The sequence below is a fragment of the Microcaecilia unicolor genome, chromosome 3 (assembly GCF_901765095.1).
Source record: "Microcaecilia unicolor chromosome 3, aMicUni1.1, whole genome shotgun sequence".
NCBI lineage: Eukaryota > Metazoa > Chordata > Amphibia > Gymnophiona > Siphonopidae > Microcaecilia > Microcaecilia unicolor.
Window position 1 is genome coordinate 511,503,681 of NC_044033.1, and position 17,605 is coordinate 511,521,285.

The 17,605-nt window shown below is 43.9% G+C and overlaps 1 protein-coding gene across 8 annotated transcripts in view; it reads left to right on the forward strand.

The window, feature by feature from the left end:
• The window catches only part of LOC115467294 (clathrin coat assembly protein AP180-like), a 330,594-nt gene that overhangs the window by 8,533 nt on the left and 304,456 nt on the right, over positions 1-17,605 (forward strand). The gene's annotated exons all lie outside the window — the stretch shown is intronic.

Sequence of the window (17,605 nt, forward strand, 5' to 3'; positions counted from 1 at the left end):
AATTTCATGTTTTAAAACAAATAGGAGGAAATATTTTTTCACTCGAAGAATAGTTAAGCTCTGGAACTCATTGCCAGAGCATGTGTTAAAGGTGGTTAGCTTATCTGGGTTTAAAAAAAGGTGTGGACGAGTTCCTGGAGGAAAAGCCAATTTTTAAAAAAGGTTCCAGAGGAGATCCTGGAAATTATAGACTGGTGAGTCTGACGTCGGTGCCGGGCAAAATGGTAGAGACTATTATTAAGAACAAAATTACAGAGCATATTCAAAAGCATGGATTAACGAGACAAGGTCAACATGGATTTAGTGAAGGGAAATCTTGCCTCATCAATCTAGTACATTTCTTTGAAGGGGTGAACAAACATATGGGTAAAGGGGAGCCGGTTGATATTGTGTATCTGGATTTTCAGAAGGCATTTGACAAGGTACCTCATGAAAGACTCCAGAGGAAATTTGGAGAGTCATGGGATAGGAGGTAGTGTTCTATTGTGGATTAAAAACTGGTTAAAAGATAGAAAACAGAGAGTAGGGTTAAATGGTCAGTAATCTCAATGGAGAAGGGTAGTTAGTGGGGTTCCCCAGGGGGTCTGTGCCGGGACCACTACTTTTTAACATATTTATAAATGACCTCGAGATGGGAGTAACTAGTGAGGTAATTAAATTTGCTGCTGACACAAAGTTATTCAAAGTCGTTAAATCGCGGGAGGATTGTGAAAAATTACAAGCGGATCTTACGAGACTGGGAGACTGGGCGTCTAAATGGCAGATGACGTTTAATGTGCAAAGTGATGCATGTGGGAACCCGAATTATAGCTTTCTCATGCAAGGTTTCACGTTAGGAGTCACAGACCAAGAAAGGGATCTAGGTATCGTCGTTGATGATACATTGAAACCTTCTGCTCAGTGTGCTGCTGCGGCTAAGAAAGCGAATAGAATGTTAGGTATTATTAGGAAAGGAATGGAAAACAAAAATGAGGATGTTATAATGCCTTTGTATCGCTCCATGGTGCGACCGCACCTCGAATATTGTGTTCAATTCTGGTTGCCGCATCTCAAAAAAGATATAGTGGAATTAGAAAAGATGCAGAGAAGGGCGACGAAAATGATAAAGGGGATGGGACGACTTCCCTATGAAGAAAGACTAAGGAGGCTAGGGCTCTTCAGCTTGGAGAAAAGGCGGCTGAGGGGAGATATGATAGAGGTCTATAAAATAATGAGTGGAGTTGAACGGGTAGATGTGAAGCGTCTGTTCACGCTTTCCAAAAATACTAGGACTAGGGGGCATGGGATGAAGCTACAATGTAGTAAATTGAAAATGAATTGGAGAAAATTTGTCTTCACTCAACATGTAATTAAACTCTGGAATTCGTTGCCAGAGAATGTGGTAGGCGGTTAGCTTAGCAGAGTTTAAAAAAAGGTTTGGACGGCTTCCTAAAGGAAAAGTCCATAGACCGTTATTAAATCCACAATTTCTGGGATAAGCAATATGAAATGTTTTGTACATTTTTGGGATCTTGCCGGGTATTTGTGACCTGGATTGGCCACTGTTGGAAACAGGATGCTGGGCTCGATGGACCTTTGGTCTTTCCCAGTATGGCAATACTTATGTACTTATGTAAGTCCATAGTCTGTTATTGAGATGGACGTAGGGAAGCCTATATGTTTACTAAGACGTGTTATGGGTGCAATAGAGTTTTTAACGCGCGTAAATGGTTTACATGCGTTAAACGCTAACGTGCACATAAAAACATATAGGTGCATTAGCATTTAACGCATCTTAAATTTAAAGGTTTTGTTAGAAGTGGTAATGCACCTTAGTAAACATACCCCTAAGAACGAAATTGTTTTATCTTAATTCAGACTTCTTATAGTAACTTACACCTGTTTAACAATGAAGTAATTTGTTGTGAGCTCTTGTAACTGAGGAAAAATGAAAAGGTGTAATAGAAGAGTGGTAAAGACTACACTACCACCTGAAAACTAGAATTCATACCATAGGTAGTGGTGTGCTGGAGTGGGCTCTCACGGGCTCGCAATAGCCGTTTGTTAAGTTTTTAAGAATTTTGGGAGCCGGTTGTTAAAGTAGGCCTCCCCATGGCTACTTTAACAACTGACTCCCAAAATGTGGGCTTGGGCCCCCTCCTGAATTCTCTTTTACTTTGCTGGCAGTGATGTTGGCCCCACCAGCCAAGTAAATAGACTGCTGCTGCTCCCTGCTCCTTGTTTCTGACTCTGAGCTAGAGAGTTGCACGGGGACAGAAATCCTACCCATCCCCGCCCGTCCCTGCTGGAATCTTACCCGTCCCCACCCATCCCCGCTGGAATCTTACCCGTACCCACCCATCCCCGCAAAAATTTAAACCATCCCAACCCGTCCCCACCCGTCCCCGCAAGAATTTAACCCATCCCCACCCATCCCCGTAAGAATTTAATAGTACATAAAAGAAAGTTCCAGTCAGCTCCCTTTCTGGATTTGAGCCACAGCACTGTAGGCAAGGACAAACCGGAAGTTGGAACTTGGAACACTCTGGTGCGCACATGTAAGATTTGTCTCTGATTCACTGGGATTGTGTGCTGAGAGGCCGCCACATGCACGCGCCAGTAGGTCAGGTGACATCTGATTCTCGTGCCTGTGTCAGAGCTGAGGTCTGTGCACCAGCCTGGGAGCAAAGAGGATTAATAGTAACAAAGTAAGTGACAGCAAATAGACCTGAACGGTCCATTCACTCTGCCCAATAGTCACACTCATGATCAATTCATCATTAAATCAACGAGTGTGATATTATATACTTGATTATGGTCTTTCTTTCGTGTTTCTGGAACAAAGACCATAGGAGTCTATCTGGCCCCATCCTTATGTTCTAACTGCTGGAGTTGCCATCGAAGCCCACTCCAGCCTATTCATGTTCTCATTTGTGGGACACAGACCGTAAAAGTCTGTCCAGCACTGTCCTCATGATCCAGCCACTGAAGTTGCTGTCTAAGCCCTTTCCAGCCCATCCTACACCAGATTGCCATGTATGAGACACAGAACATACAAGTCTGCCAGGTATCAGCTCTAGTTCATCACAGCCAGAGTCGCCATCTAAGCGTCACTTGACACATCCACACACATGCAGCCATTTAAGGTTAGCTTTTATATAACTTCCATTTTCTAATTAGAGATCCTCTGTGTTCATCCCACGCCTTTTTGAATTCCGTCATCATTTGTGACTCTACCACCTCCTTAATGGAAGACTTTCCACATTTATGCTGTTAAAGCAAGGAAGAAGAGGAGGAGGAGACAGCACTCAAATAAATTGGTATTCGGTAGATGAGAGGCTGGTGCAGGTGCAGCTTACACTTCCACGGGAAGCCCACAGAACTGGTTCCATCCCCGCGGGAACCCCGCAGGAACTGCCTCCGTCCCCGCGGGAACCCCGCAGAACTGCTTCCATCCCCGCGGGAACCCCACATGAACTGCCTCCGTCCCCGCGGGAATCCCGCGGGGACGGAAGCCGTGCAGCTCTCTACTCTGAGCATCAGGCTGGGACTTTTCATGCAAGTGCAAGAAGGTTCCATCATGTTGCTCAGAGCCAGAAACAAGCAGCAGAGAATGGTGGCAGTCCATTTATTGGCTGGTGGGGCTCGGCAAAGGTATGCCTAGCGTGCCCGCACGAGGGAGAAGAGAGAGAGGCATGTATTCCCACACCCCACCCCCACACCCAAAATTTCAGGGCCAGCTATGCCCAGAGAGAGAGCCCGTTATTAAAAATTTACCAGCACACCCCTGACCATAGGTGTCGGAACAGGGGGTTGCCCCAGCCCCTGCCCAGCACTGTTGCAGAGCGACGGGGAGCTTGTGTTTCGCTGCCACTGCTCTGCCTGTCCTTGGCCAAATCTGGCTCCTGGCACTGCATGGCTTATACAGCTGAGAGCATCTACTTTCTGTTCAAAAATAGGAGATAGTAACATAGTAGATGACGGCAGAAAAAGACCTGCACGGTCCATCCAGTCTGCCCAACAAGATAACTCATATTTGCTGCTTTTTGTGTATACCCTACTTTGATTTGTACCTGTGCTCTTCAGGGCACAGACCGTATAAGTCTGCCCAGCACTATCCTCACCTCCCCAGCCCTGCCTCCCAACCCCGGCTCTGGCACAGACCGTACAAGTCTGCCCAGCACTATCCCCGCCTCCCAACCACCAGCCCCGCCTCCCGATCTTGACTAAGCTCCTGAGGATCCATTCCTTCGGCACAGGATTCCTTTATGCTTATCCCACGCATGTTTGAATTCCATTACCATTTCCACCACGTCCCGCGGGAGGGCATTCCAAGCATCCACTACTCTCTCCGTGAAAAAATACTTCCTGACATTTTTCTTGAGTCTGCCCCCCTTCAATCTCATTTCATGTCCTCTGATGCTGGAAATGGGAGGGGGCAGAAGGCTGAAAAAGGGGGTGGGTTGGAGCTGGGGCTTGGAGATAGAGCTGATGCAAAGCTGGGGTGAAAAAAAGGAGCTGTTGCTGGGGCAGGAAGAAGGGAGCTGAGGTTTTTTTTTTAATTTTTATTTTTTTTATTAGTAATTTTCAAATTTTACAAGAAAATTCTTGAACAGAAAGATACAATATCTCATTAATGAGGAATAAAAGTTCTCATACAAGAAAAACAAAATATATATTTAATACAAATCCAACTAATCCTCCTTCATATATCTAAAAAAAAAAAAACGTGACGAAATATTAAAAAAAAGATAGAATCGTATCTAAAGTCCACAATTGGTAGAAGGCAAGGCACAATTTAAAGAGAGATTGTTTCCTAAAAAACAAGGGAAAAAAAAAAGCAGAAAGCCCAGTCCAAGCTAATTATACTTTATGGAGTAGATGTAATAAGTACTGAAGCTAAGGGCGGAGGAGTAACGAACAGCTTAGAGTCCAAAAAGGTCACTAAATGTGCTGCATCAGAGAAAACGTACTTCACCGACTGAATTTTAATCACACACTTACATGGGAAATGAAGCCAAAATATGCCTCCTAGCTGCAAAACACGTGGATGTAATTTTAAAAAAAGCTTGATGTCTCCACTTGGTTTGTCTGGAGACATCAGGAAAAACTCTAATCTTATAATTAAGAAAGAAATCTTGTCTGTGTCAAAAAAAATATCTTCAAAATCCAATCACGACCTGATTGCAGCATAGAAGGGGCATAATCGAACGGAAACGTCTATCTCCATGGGCGTTTATCTCCTAGAACGGGTCCGTGAAGGGGCGGACCGAACCGTATTTTCGAAAAACATGGACGTTTATCTTTTTTTGAGCTGGTCGTTTTTGATTTTCAGCGATAATGGAAACCGAAAGCGCCCAGCTCAAAAACGAATAACTCCAAGACATTTATTCGTGGGAGGGGCCAGGATTCGTAGTGCACTGGTCCCCCTCACATGCTAGGACACCAACCGGGCACCCTAGGGGGCAATTTTACAAAAAAAAAAAAAAAAAAAGGTAAAACAGCTCCCAGGTGCATAGCATCCTTCCCTTGGGTGTTGAGCCCCCCAAATCCCCCTCAAAACCCACTGCCCACAAGTCTACACCATTACTATAGCCCTAAGGGGTGAAGGGGGTACATGTGGGTACAGTGGGTTTGGGGGGCGGTTTGGAGGGCTCCCATTTACCAGCACAAGTGTAACAGGTGGGGGGGGGGGGGGGATGGGCCTGGGTCCACCTGCCTGAAGTTCACTGCACCCCCTAATAACTGCTCCAGTGACCTGCATACTGCTGCCAGGGAGGTGGGTATGACATTTGAGAGTGAAAATAAAAAGTTGTGAAACGGCATATTTTTGTGGTGGGAGGGGGTTTGTGACCACTGGGGGAGTCAGGGGAGGTCATCCCCGATTCCCTCCAGTGGTCATCTGGTCATTTAGAGCACTTTTTGGGGCCTTATTCGCGGAAAAACAGGGTCCAGGAAAAGTGCCCTAAATTCTCGCTAAAAACGCATATTTTTTTTCCATTATCGGCGAAAGGCGCCCATTTCTGATCGGCCGATAACCACGCCCCAGTTCCGCCTTCAACACGCCCCATCAACTTTGTCCGCATCCGCGACGGAGTGCAGTTGAAAACGTCCAAATTTGGCTTTCGATTATACCGCTTTATTCGTTTTTGTGAGATAAACGTCTATCTCCCGATTTGGGTCACAATATAGGCGTTTTTCTATTTCAATTATAAGCAGGATGGTCTACAATCAAAAGTAGCAGCCTTGATTCCAGTGGTTTCATCCTCTGTTGTCTGCGTCAAATTATCAAAAGGTACTTCAGGGCCTTCTATCACCTCCTGACCCGTAGTTTTCTTTATATAGGGCAACAAAGAAAATATTCTAGATACAGGTGGGTATGATTGTTCTGGTATTTTCAGTATTTCAGCAAGGTATCTTTTTAAAGTAATTAAAGTGGCAGCAGCAGGTAACTTAGGAAAATTAATAAAGCGTAATGTCTTCAGTCTTTGCTGATTCTCCAAGTTTTCTATTTTCCTTTTGTAATACTAAGTTCTCTTTAATCAATGCACATTGTCCCTCCTGAAGTTTACCAATATCAAGTTTAGTAGATGAACCAAAAGTCTCCAAACTTTGCACCTTCAACTTCAAATCTGCTACTTTACTAAAGTTGAAATTTTAATTGACAAAGAAGTCTCCAGACTCACCAGGGCATCCCAAATCGATTCCAATGTCATCGCAGCTGGTTTTGCAGGTATATCTTTACTCCAGAAATTCCGACATTCTCTAGCAGCACTGCCTCCTTGTACTGCTGCACTCGGCTATTGATTGCTTTGGTCTACCCCTGCTCCCGAGACAGGCAACCCCTCCTCAGGGCTCACTGACCCAGGATGGAAGACCTCCAAGCAAAACTGCCAGCATCGTCGGAGAACTCTGAGTTTCTGGGCTGAATGAGATGTCTGCCTCAAGCGGAGGGAGCAGTTCACCTCTCGCTGCTGCGATCTGCAGCGAGGCTGCCAGCTCCGGCATCGAGCTTGGAACCGCAAAGCGATCCATTGTCCCACCGAAGGTGGGTCCAACTGGAACTGCAGGGTAGTTTCTTTGTTTCCCCCTTCGTTTAGGCATAAGATTGAGGAAAAAAACTTTTCTCAATATAGAACTCCCAAGGTAAGGGTAGGAGAGAGGAGGGATCGTCGGCACTTCCTACCAGGACGCCATCTTGCCTTTCCAGGAGGGAGCTCAGTTAATCCAGGGAATGTGGAAAAATCTGATCTTGGCCCTGGCTTTTCCATGATTTTATGGGAAGAAGTTGGATAAGCATTTGGGATCGCTTAGGAACAGGAAGAATTAGGGGTTACAGAGGATGGGCAGACTGGATGGGTCATATGGCCTTTTTTCTGCCGTCATGTTTCTATGTTTCTAATAATAATAAAACTTTATTTATAACCTTCTATATCTTTAAAGGTCTATGCAGGGAACAAATCACCTACAAAATATAAAAAAACAAAGCAATAAAAATTATTTCTTTACACAGCAAACTATGCAAAAAACTCTACAATTCAAACATACAGCAGGTTAAAATTTGCATGGTATTAAAATAATTTATACATCGGAGGAGCGAAAAACCTGAAGAAATGTTTTCAGTGCTTTTTTTTTTTTAACTGGTCCAGTGGGTAAAGCATTCCATAATTTCGGACCTTTGATGAAGAAAATAGATCTGCACTCTTCTAAATAAACCTGATGAAATGAAGGCACGTCAAGTAGCTGTTTCTGAGATGATCTCAGAGAGCGAGTAGGTTGATAACATCTTAGAGTGGTACTAAAAGTTGGTGAAATATTACCATTCCATATTTTGAAAAGTGGCAAAATTTTAAATTCAGTTCTAAATTTTACAGGGAACCAATGCAGCGATTTCAAAATTGGAGTAACATGATCATAACGAGAGCCTCCTTTAATCACGCGGGCTATAGCGTTCTGAACTACTTGTAGCGCCTTCAGCATGTTACTGGTAATCCCCATGTTAGGCCTACTGCACTAGTAAAAGGACCCCATGTGCAGCCATGTCTTCTGTCCCATGGTAGTGCCCTTTTACTGCACGGTAGGCCCATATTAGGCCTACCGCACCTTAGTAAAAGGACCTCAATGTTGTAGCTGGGTCGCCCATCTAGGACCCAGCCAGGCTTGACCCTGCTTAGCTGCCTCTTCCTCCACACGACTGTTGCCTTCACTCCACAGCAATCTGGCTCCTCTGAGCCTTGGCTCCAGGCCCTGCGAACTCCCAGGACTTCCTCCTCCCTCCGTTCCTTTCACAGAGGCACATTCAAAGCCCAATGTTTATAAGTAAGAGCTTTTATTTTCTTGCTCCAAATCAACAAAACACCCTTCACTCCAGGTTGTTTAGGATGGCAGCCCAGAGCACAATTCAGGTTCAACACAGTCAAGTTCAGGTTCAAAAACAGTCCATATAACTTCAAACTCAGGTTCAAAAACAGTCCATATAACTTCACTTCACTTTAGCTCAGATTACTTCACTTAGGGAACAGTACAGTATCAGAGGGAAAAACCAAATAGCTTGGTAGGTTGCAGCCCAGACCTTTTTAGTATGAAACAGTTTAGACAGTCTTTCTTGCACCTTCTTACAGCACGGTTACACAGCTTTATTCCCACCTGGTTCAGGCTGGGGTTTCAATTGTGCCCAGCTCTCTTTCTCTCCCACAGGCTGCACCTGTTTCCTCTTTAGTAGAGATTTCCCCCAGTGCCTCAGCCTCTCTCCTCCGGTCTTCCACCAGTCTCTCCAAGGTACAGCTAGCCACCCTCTTACAGCAGCTTTTTGGGTTTGAGCCAGGGCTCCAATCTCCATCTGTTCCTCACCTAGCCCTTCAGTAATCTCCATTTTATCCTCCTCTCCAACTTCCCCCGACCCCAATCTCTCCAGCTGGCCCTCATCACCTTCCTCAGAGACCATTTCCCAATCTTCTATCTCCTCCCCTAACTCTTGCACAGCTGGGTGGGGAAGAGAAGGATTCTGGGACTGGTAGTTCCTCCCCTTCTTCCTTAACCCAGCCAACCTCTCTGCCTCCGGTAGCCCAGCTTTCTGAATGTGGGTGTTGTGCACATGAAATCTGCCCCATTGGGATTCCCCGGCTCCCTGTACCCCCTTTCTTCGTGCCTTCCCGGATCCCCTTTCACCTGCACTCTCACAATGTGCAGCCATGTCTTCTGTCCCATGGTAGTGCCCTTTTACTGCACGGTAGGCTCATATTAGGCCTACCGCACCTTAGTAAAAGGACCTCAATGTGCAGCCATGTCTTCTGTCCCATGGTAGTGCCCTTCTACTGCATGGTAGGCCCATATTAGGCCTACCACGCCTTAGTAAAAGGACCCCAATGTGCAGCCATGGCTTCTGTGCAAATTAACACCTGTGTTCCACTCTTCTCTGTGTTTCTGAGCCATTACCTTGTGCCGCAATAACCTTGCAATTAGGCTTGCGATAACGTTTTGCATTGGTCTCTGAGATAGATGAGACTGGGGAAATGAGCGCATAGGGTAGAACTAGGAAATTAGAAAGCTAGTGATAGGGAATTAGGATCTTGGGGAAAGAATAAGACCCAGGTGGGAGTTGGAGGAGTAGAAGTAAGAATAGTAAATAGGTGGAAAATGAGACTGAAGGTTGATGGAGTGGAAAAGGAAGAATGAAATCTAGCTACAGGCAAGTAAATATACGGATGAAATAAATAGAAGAAAAACTGAAACAGAAGGATCAGTGTGATATCCTGGAAGAGGGCTTTGAGAAAACCAAAAAGAAGGTGGTAAAGAGACCGGGACCAACCCAGTTGGGAAAACAAGATGGTCAGATTAAGGTTTCAAAAAATTATATTTAAAGAACGAGATATCCGCTTTTTAAAATGTGGGTTTCTTCTACTACTACTACTACTTAGCATTTCTATAGCGCTGCCAGGGTTACGCAGCGCTGTACAAGTTTAACATGGGGAAGGACAGTCCCTGCTCAAGAGAGCTTACAATCTAAAGGTTACAAACTATGTAGTCCAGTGTAGGTAGCATGAATGGGGAAGGTGGTTAGGCGCCAAAAGCAAGGGAGAAGAGATGGGCCTTAAGTAAGGACTTGAAGATGGGCAGGGAGGGCGCTTGGCGTATGGGCTCGGGAAGTCTGTTCCAGGCATAAGGTGATGCGAGGCAGAAGGGGCGGAGTCTGGAGTTAGCGGTGTTGGAGAAGGGTACAGATAGGAGTGATTTGTCCTGAGAGCGGAGGTTACGGGCGGGAACATACGGGGAGAGGAGGGTAGAGAGGTAATGGGGGGCTGCAGATTGAGTGCATTTAAAGGTCAATAGGAGAAGCTTGAACTGAATACGGTAGCGGATAGGGAGCCAGTGAAGTGACTTGAGGAGAGGGGTGATATGAGAGTATCGGTTCACGCGGTAGATAAGACGTGCGGCGGAATTTTGGACAGCTTGAAGGGGGGATAGATGGCTAAGCGGGAGGCCAGCGAGAAGAAGGTTGCAATAGTCAAGACGAGAGGTAACGAGCGAGTGGACGAGGGTTCGGGTGGTCTGATCAGAGAGGAATGGGCGAATTTTGCTAATATTATAGAGGAAGAAGTGACAGGTCTTAGCAGTCTGCTGGATATGGGCAGAGAAGGAGAGGGAGGAGTCGAAGATGACTCCGAGATTGTGGGCTGAAGAGACGGGGAGGATGAGGGCGTTGTCAACAGAGACGGCAAGTGGGGGAAGAGGAGAAGAGGGTTTGGGTGGAAAGACAAGGAGCTCAGTCTTTGCCATGTTCAGTTTCAGATGCCGGTTGGACATCCAGGCAGCGATGTCTGAGGCAGACCGAAACTCTGGCCTGGGTTTCAACAGTGATGTCGGGAGTGGAGAGATAAAGCTGGGTGTCATCAGCATAGAGATGGTACTGGAAACCATGTGATGAGATCAGCGAGTCCAGGGAAGAGGTGTAGATCGAGAAAAGAAGCGGTCCAAGGACAGATCCTTGGGCAACCCCAACAGAGAGCGGGATGGGGGTTGAAGAAGAGCCATTAGAAAATACTCGGAAGGTGCGTTGGGAAAGATAAGAAGAGAACCAGGAGAGGACGGAGCCCTGGAACCCGAATGAGGACAGTGTGTCAAGAAGTAAATTATGATTGACGGTGTCAAAGGCGGCAGATAGGTCGAGGAGGATGAGGATGGAATAGTGTCCCTTGGATTTGGCAAGGAACAGGTCATTGCAGACTTTAGAGAGTGCTGTTTCTGTCGAGTGTAGTGGGCGAAAGCCGGATTGAAGCGGATCGAGGACGGCCTGAGAGGAGAGGAAATCAAGGCAGCGGCTGTGGACAGCTCATTCAAGTAATTTGGAGAGGAAGGGTAGAAGAGAGATGGGGCGGTAGTTGGAGGGACAGGTGGGGTCAAGTGAAGGTTTTTTGAGAAGTGGTGTGACTACAGCGTGCTTGAAGGTGTCAGGGACAGTAGCAGTGGAGAGAGAGAGGTTGAGGATGTGACAGATTGAGGGGATAACTGTAGGAGAGATGTTGTTAAGCAGATAGGTGGGGATGGGATCAGAGGAACAGGTGGTGCACTTAGAGGAAGAAAGAAGGCGAGCAGTGTCCTCTTCGGTGATCTCAGGGAAGGAGGAGAAGGAGGCCAGGTTAGGTTGGTTGAGGGAGTGGGTTAAGAAGTCACAGGGAGGAAGAAGGCTTGGAAGCGAGTTCAAGGTTTATCTTCTGCACTTTATCGCGGAAGTAGTCAGCTAGTGTTTGAGGAGAGAGTGGGGGGGGGGGGGTGGGAGCGGAGGGCACTTTAAGTAAGGAGTTGAGGGTGGCGAAGAGGCGACGAGGGTTGGAGCCAAGAGAATTGGTTAATTGAGAGTAATATTCCTGTTTGGCAAGGAATAGGGAGGACTGGAAGGAGGACAGCATGAATTTGTAATGGGTGAAGTCTGACAGGGTGCGAGATTTCCTCCAGAGTCGTTCAGCAGAACGGGTGCAGGAGTGGAGGTAACGGATGCAAGGGGTTAACCAGGGCTGAGGATTGATGCGCTTAGTGGGGCGAGAGACAGATGGTGCTAGGGTATCCAGAGCAGTGGAGAGAATTTCATTGTAGGTAGAGACAGCCTTGTCGATGGATTCAGAAGACAAGATGGAAGGGAAGAGATTGGAGATGTGAGAGGATAGGGTAGGGGGGTCGACGGCTTGGAGATTCCTGAAAGCAGTGGTTGTAGTTGGGCGAGGTTGAGGGGGGGGGGGTGATGAAGTGAGAGAGTGATTAGGTGATGATATGAGATTGGAAGGACTGAGGTGCAGAAGTTGGAAGGTGAGCAGGAAGAGAAGAGAACGAGGTCAAGACAATGGCCATTACGGTGAGTAGGGGTGGTAGCGCAGAGTTGTAGGTTAAAGGAGGATGTCAGAGTGAGGAATTTAGAAGCGTAAGAGTTGGATGGGTTGTCAACGTGAATATTAAAATCACCAAGAATGAGGAATGGAGAGGAGGGATCAAGAAAGACGGTGAGCCAGGTGTCGAAGTCAGTAAGGAATGAAGAGAGGGGCTTATCGGGGGGGGGGGGGCGGTAGATGACTGCAACTCTGAGTGGTGTCGGGTAGAATAGCCGGATGGCATGAGTTTCGAAGGATGAGAAGCAGTGAGACTGTGGCAGGAGGAGGGGTTGGAAACTACAGAAGGGTGAGAGAAGAAATCCAACGCCTCCACCGCGTGCATCTGGGCGGGGAGTGTGGGAGAAAAGGTATCCTCCATGGCATAGGGCTGTGATTGAGGCAGTGTCGGTAGGGGTTATTCTTCTGTTGTCCTGTACACGAGAAAATGCATTTTTTCCAGTATTCTGCTGCTCAGTCTTAGGTTTTTCCATTAAATAAGTTCAATTTTATTTGATATACCGCCTATATAGTTAAAATCTAAGGGGGTTGTTTACTAAAGCTTAGCTTATTTGCAGCAGGGCCCATAGGAATAAAATGGGCCCTGCTGCAGGTAACTTGAGCTAAGCTTTAGTAAATAGGGGGGGGGGGGGGGGTAGTAGTTTACAAAGCTTACAATTGAAGGAAAATAAATATACACACAAATAAATAAATAAAAATACATAACACAAGTGCAGAAAGTTAGGTATACTTGCAAGCTTATTGAAGGAGGGTATAAGGGAGGAAAATCACAGAAGAGACCTAAAGCATATCTCGATCATTCTATTGCAGGACAAAGCTAGCTCTGAGAAGTAGGTGGGAGGGGGATATTTATTCTAATCTGTAGTCACTTTAATTTTTTTTTTCTTTAACTAGATGGTCTTTGTTTTCCTTTTGAAAAGAATCCCTCAGCGAGGTTACACATGTATATTCTTTGTAGAAATCCATAGTAGTCTTAACTTTTTTTCCCCAGCTGCAGGTGTATTGGTGTTTTATTATTTGCAATGCAGATTTTTCATAGACGGGGTTCTTGGGACTCGGTGCTGGTATGATAAGCTTCTGAATGTCTGTTTACCGGGGCTTTCTTTTCTCCCTGTGTCAGCAGATGGAGTTTGTGTTGCTGTCACTGATGTGACACCAGAGTTTGAATAGAATAGTCATGTGTTGCTTTGTAAAGGGATATTGGATTAGTCTTCTCTTCTCATAGTTTATTCATTGTTGGAGGTTATGCAGTTCTGACGACGAATATATGCTTGCTTTGGCTTTGTTATGAGAGAAGTTTGAGTGTGGTTACCCAAGGAAATTGGTACAAAAAGCACATGAGTGCTTTTTATATATTACAACAATCTATGAGAGACACTTGATGTTAGGAAATGTTCTTCCAGTTCTATGGCTATTGTACGTAAGATAAAAAAAACATGTGAAAATTTTGAAAGTACATCCATGTCTAGGTGATATCGAACCATTGTTTTTCATTCTCTAGAAATAGTCATTGTAAAGGATGCATTATGTAGAGTGGATGTCTGGACCCACAAGGTCAACATGAACTTCTCAAGGAGGACACAAAAAAAAAGTACTAAATGTTCCGTCTGATACATTGACTGAATCTGCTTCATTCATCCCCAAACCCAACAAAATTTTATATTTCAACGTTTTATTGAAAAGAACGTTACAAAATTAAGTACTTTAGCATAACACATATCTCAGTATACAAAAAGAAAAAGGACCAGTAAAGTAGTACTGTTGTACAATAGCAAAAAACATTTATCCATATCGTTTCCAGTTATTTTTATTATTCTATCCTCCCCACCCTACTCCCGCTCATATTTGGTTGATCCAACAAAATTTTAAATCGAGTCATAGCGTGTGTCAGACTTAGTTAATTTAGGTTCTCCTTTTCCCTTGCAATTTATTGTATGTAGGACAGACATCTCAAGCTCGTTTAATTGCACATAGACATTGGGGCTCATTTTGAAAGAGAAAAAAGTCCAAAAAGTGTCATAAAGCAGCATTTGGATGAAATTGTTTTCAAACCGTCCAAATGGGTAGTTTCAAAACTTAATTTGCAGACGTTCATCTATGCAATTCTTCCGCAGTGTATCCAAATCACAAGGGGACATGTCGGGGACATTGCAGAGGCAGACTTGGGGCAGGCTTAGGGCGTTCTGAACACTTGGACATCTTATAGCCATAATGGAATAAAATAAAAATGTCTAGGGTTAAAATTTCAACGTTTTGGTCTAGACCCCTTTTAAAAATGAGTAAGGCACAAAAAAGGTGCCCTAAATGACCAGATGACCACTGGAGGGAATCGGGGATGACATCCATCCCAAAGATGTGAATAAAAATAGTACTTACCAGCCTCTGACAGCTTCAGATGTTATATCCAGTTCTATTAGAGCTTCATGCGTAGTGGTCGGTGCAGTGCACTGTAGAGAGGAGGACTCTGGGCCCATATCTCACTCTACCTGTTCCACTTGTGGTGGAAAGTGTGAGCTCTCCAAAACTCACCAAAAACTACTGTACCCACATATAGGTGACCCCTTCACCCATAAGGACCCATTGTAGTGGTGTACAGTTGAGGGCAGTGGATTTTGGAGGGCTCAGCAGACAAGATTAAGGGAGCAAGGTTGAGATGTGTACCTGGGAGCATCCTTTTTTTGTCTTAGTATTTTTATTAAATTTTGTTGTAAGAAAAACAGTATTACAGGTGTCAACAATACATAACTTTAGCATATCATTAAGAATATAAAGAAAGAGAGAGAGAGAAAGAGGGCGCAACGTTGAGATGTGTACCTGGGAGCTTCTATATGAAGTCCACAGGAGTGCCCCATTGCTCTTTTGGGATGTCTTTGTGGCCAGTCTATTAAGAATGCTGGCTCCTCCTACGTCCCAATGGCTTGATTTTGTGCGTTTTTTTTTTTTTTAAAACTGGACCAAAAAGATGAATGCACAGAGACTATTTTTGGAAAAAAAAAAGACGTTTTGCTGTTTTATAAATGGCTATATTTCCTATTCGGATTAGGGACGTTTAGTGCAAAATGGCCAAAGTCTGACTTAGATGTCATATCGAAAATGCCCCTCGTTGTGTCTGATGGGAAATTGTCTACACCAGTAGTAGCCCATTGTATGACATTGCAGCAGTGTATTGGAACGCATTCAAAACAGACGGGCTAATAATTCAGTGTTTGTTGAATCAGCATGAGCAGTGCTGGATATACGTGCTGAGTTCTGTAGAGAGTCATGGTTCAAAGATAAGAATTGAGTGGAATACATTGTGTAAATTCATTTTGGAGGCATAAATGGGTTTCTTTAAACTTGAGGGTGGAGCTATGAGGTGACTGCCATTTGAATCATTGGCCAGAGAGAGAGACATTACTCCCCTGATGCATCAGTAAAGTGAAACAGAGCTTCTGTTGGGATCTGATTTCACCCTTCAGCATGGCTATTGAGAAAACATTGTTCGTTCCGGTAGATAAGTATTTGCAGAAGATACCATGATAACGATTATTTCTATGCTTGTTTGACTTGGCTAGAAGGTGATTTTGTAATGATGATTATTGTAATCCATTATATTGTAGTGTTAATAAACAGCAGATGTGTTGACTTCAATTTTTCAAAATACAGATGCTCGATTTGATTTTTGGTTTAAGGAAAAGTTTAGTGAAGTTAGTCCTTTATTGGATAATTTGCATCGGTTAAGAATTGAATCTCTTATCCAATTTAAGATTGCTTGTCAAATTTATAAATACATTTATGGTAGGAAATTTAATATTAAATAAGCAAAAAAAAGGAGGTAAAAAACCTCACGGTACCGTGAGAAGTGAAACAAAAAGAAGTGAGGAGAAACCAAGGAGGATACCAAAAAACATTTTTATTGGGTTTCTAAAAAAACGACCCGACACGGCCGTGTTTCAGCCCTAAGGCCTGCTTCAGGGGTCTTGATCAATCTCAGATGTTGCAGTGTAATATTATACACTGATGGAAATTTGCGCACAATTGTTGTTAATTCAAAAACTTCTTTGGTCTCCTCTCTTATAAAAATGTCGTGTTGTCAGTTAAGAAACTGAATTCTAAATTTTAAAAACTTGAATTTTAACTGACAACACGACATTTTTATAAGAGAGGAGACCAAAGAAGTTTTTGAATTAACAACAATTGTGCGCAAATTTCCATCAGTGTATTATATACTACACTGCAACATCTGAGATTGATCAAGACCCCTGAGGCAGGCCTTAGGGCCGAAACACGGCCGTGTCGGGTCGTTTTTTAGAAAACCAATAAAGTTTTTTTTTTTTTTTTTTTGTATCCTCCTTGGTTTCTCCTCACTTCTTTTTGTTTCACATCTCAAGGAAATTTAATATTTCCAGGTCTAAGAGATTATGGCCCCTGTAAAGCCACGGCTAGTGGCTGCCGATGCAGTCATGCCGACACAGTCCATTCGCTTTGAATGGACTGTGTTGGCAGTGCCTTGTGGCAGCTGCTTGTGTGGCTTTGTAAACAGGGATGGGGGGAGGGGGTGGTACCTGAAGAGTTTTAAAAATTTGACTTGATATTCCATCTATGAGGAAGCTGTTTTGGGAACTTTCTTTTGTATTTCAAGGTTTGAAAATCTGGACTAGTTTACCAGTGCCAGTACGGTTGATAACCTGATTATAGTCCTTTTTCGAAAAATGTTAAAAACGTATTTGTTCTCTCTAATATTTCGTCGGTGAATGACTTTATAACTTAAATTGTATATCATATCTAAATGAGATTATTCTTGTGAACTGCTTTGAAATTTTTGTTAAAAGCGGTATAGAATATGCGGAATAGAATTGAATTGATGCTTCTATATTTAAACTGGTTTTGGCTTCCAGGTTTTGCTTTGGAAACTTGCTAAGAGAAACATTTTCAAAATTATTTTAAAATGGTGGAATTTATTTTGTTTTACCAATAATTATTGCCTTATGTTATGGAGAATTCTGATTGTGAAGTATATATTTTTTTCTCCACCACAGAGATTTTGGACTATTTGCCAACCTAGAGCTAATCCCAGTGTGTTATAGCTGTTTTTTTTTTTTTTTTATATTCCCTTTGTTAGCTTTTCCTTTGAATATTTTTTTGTTTTGTAAACTTTTGTCCTGTACCTGTTAAGTTTTATTGGTTGATTTTGGAATGTTCCATGTGAATAATTGACTTTTTATATATGATTTTATATAAAACTAGTAAAAAAAGGCCCATTTCTGTTT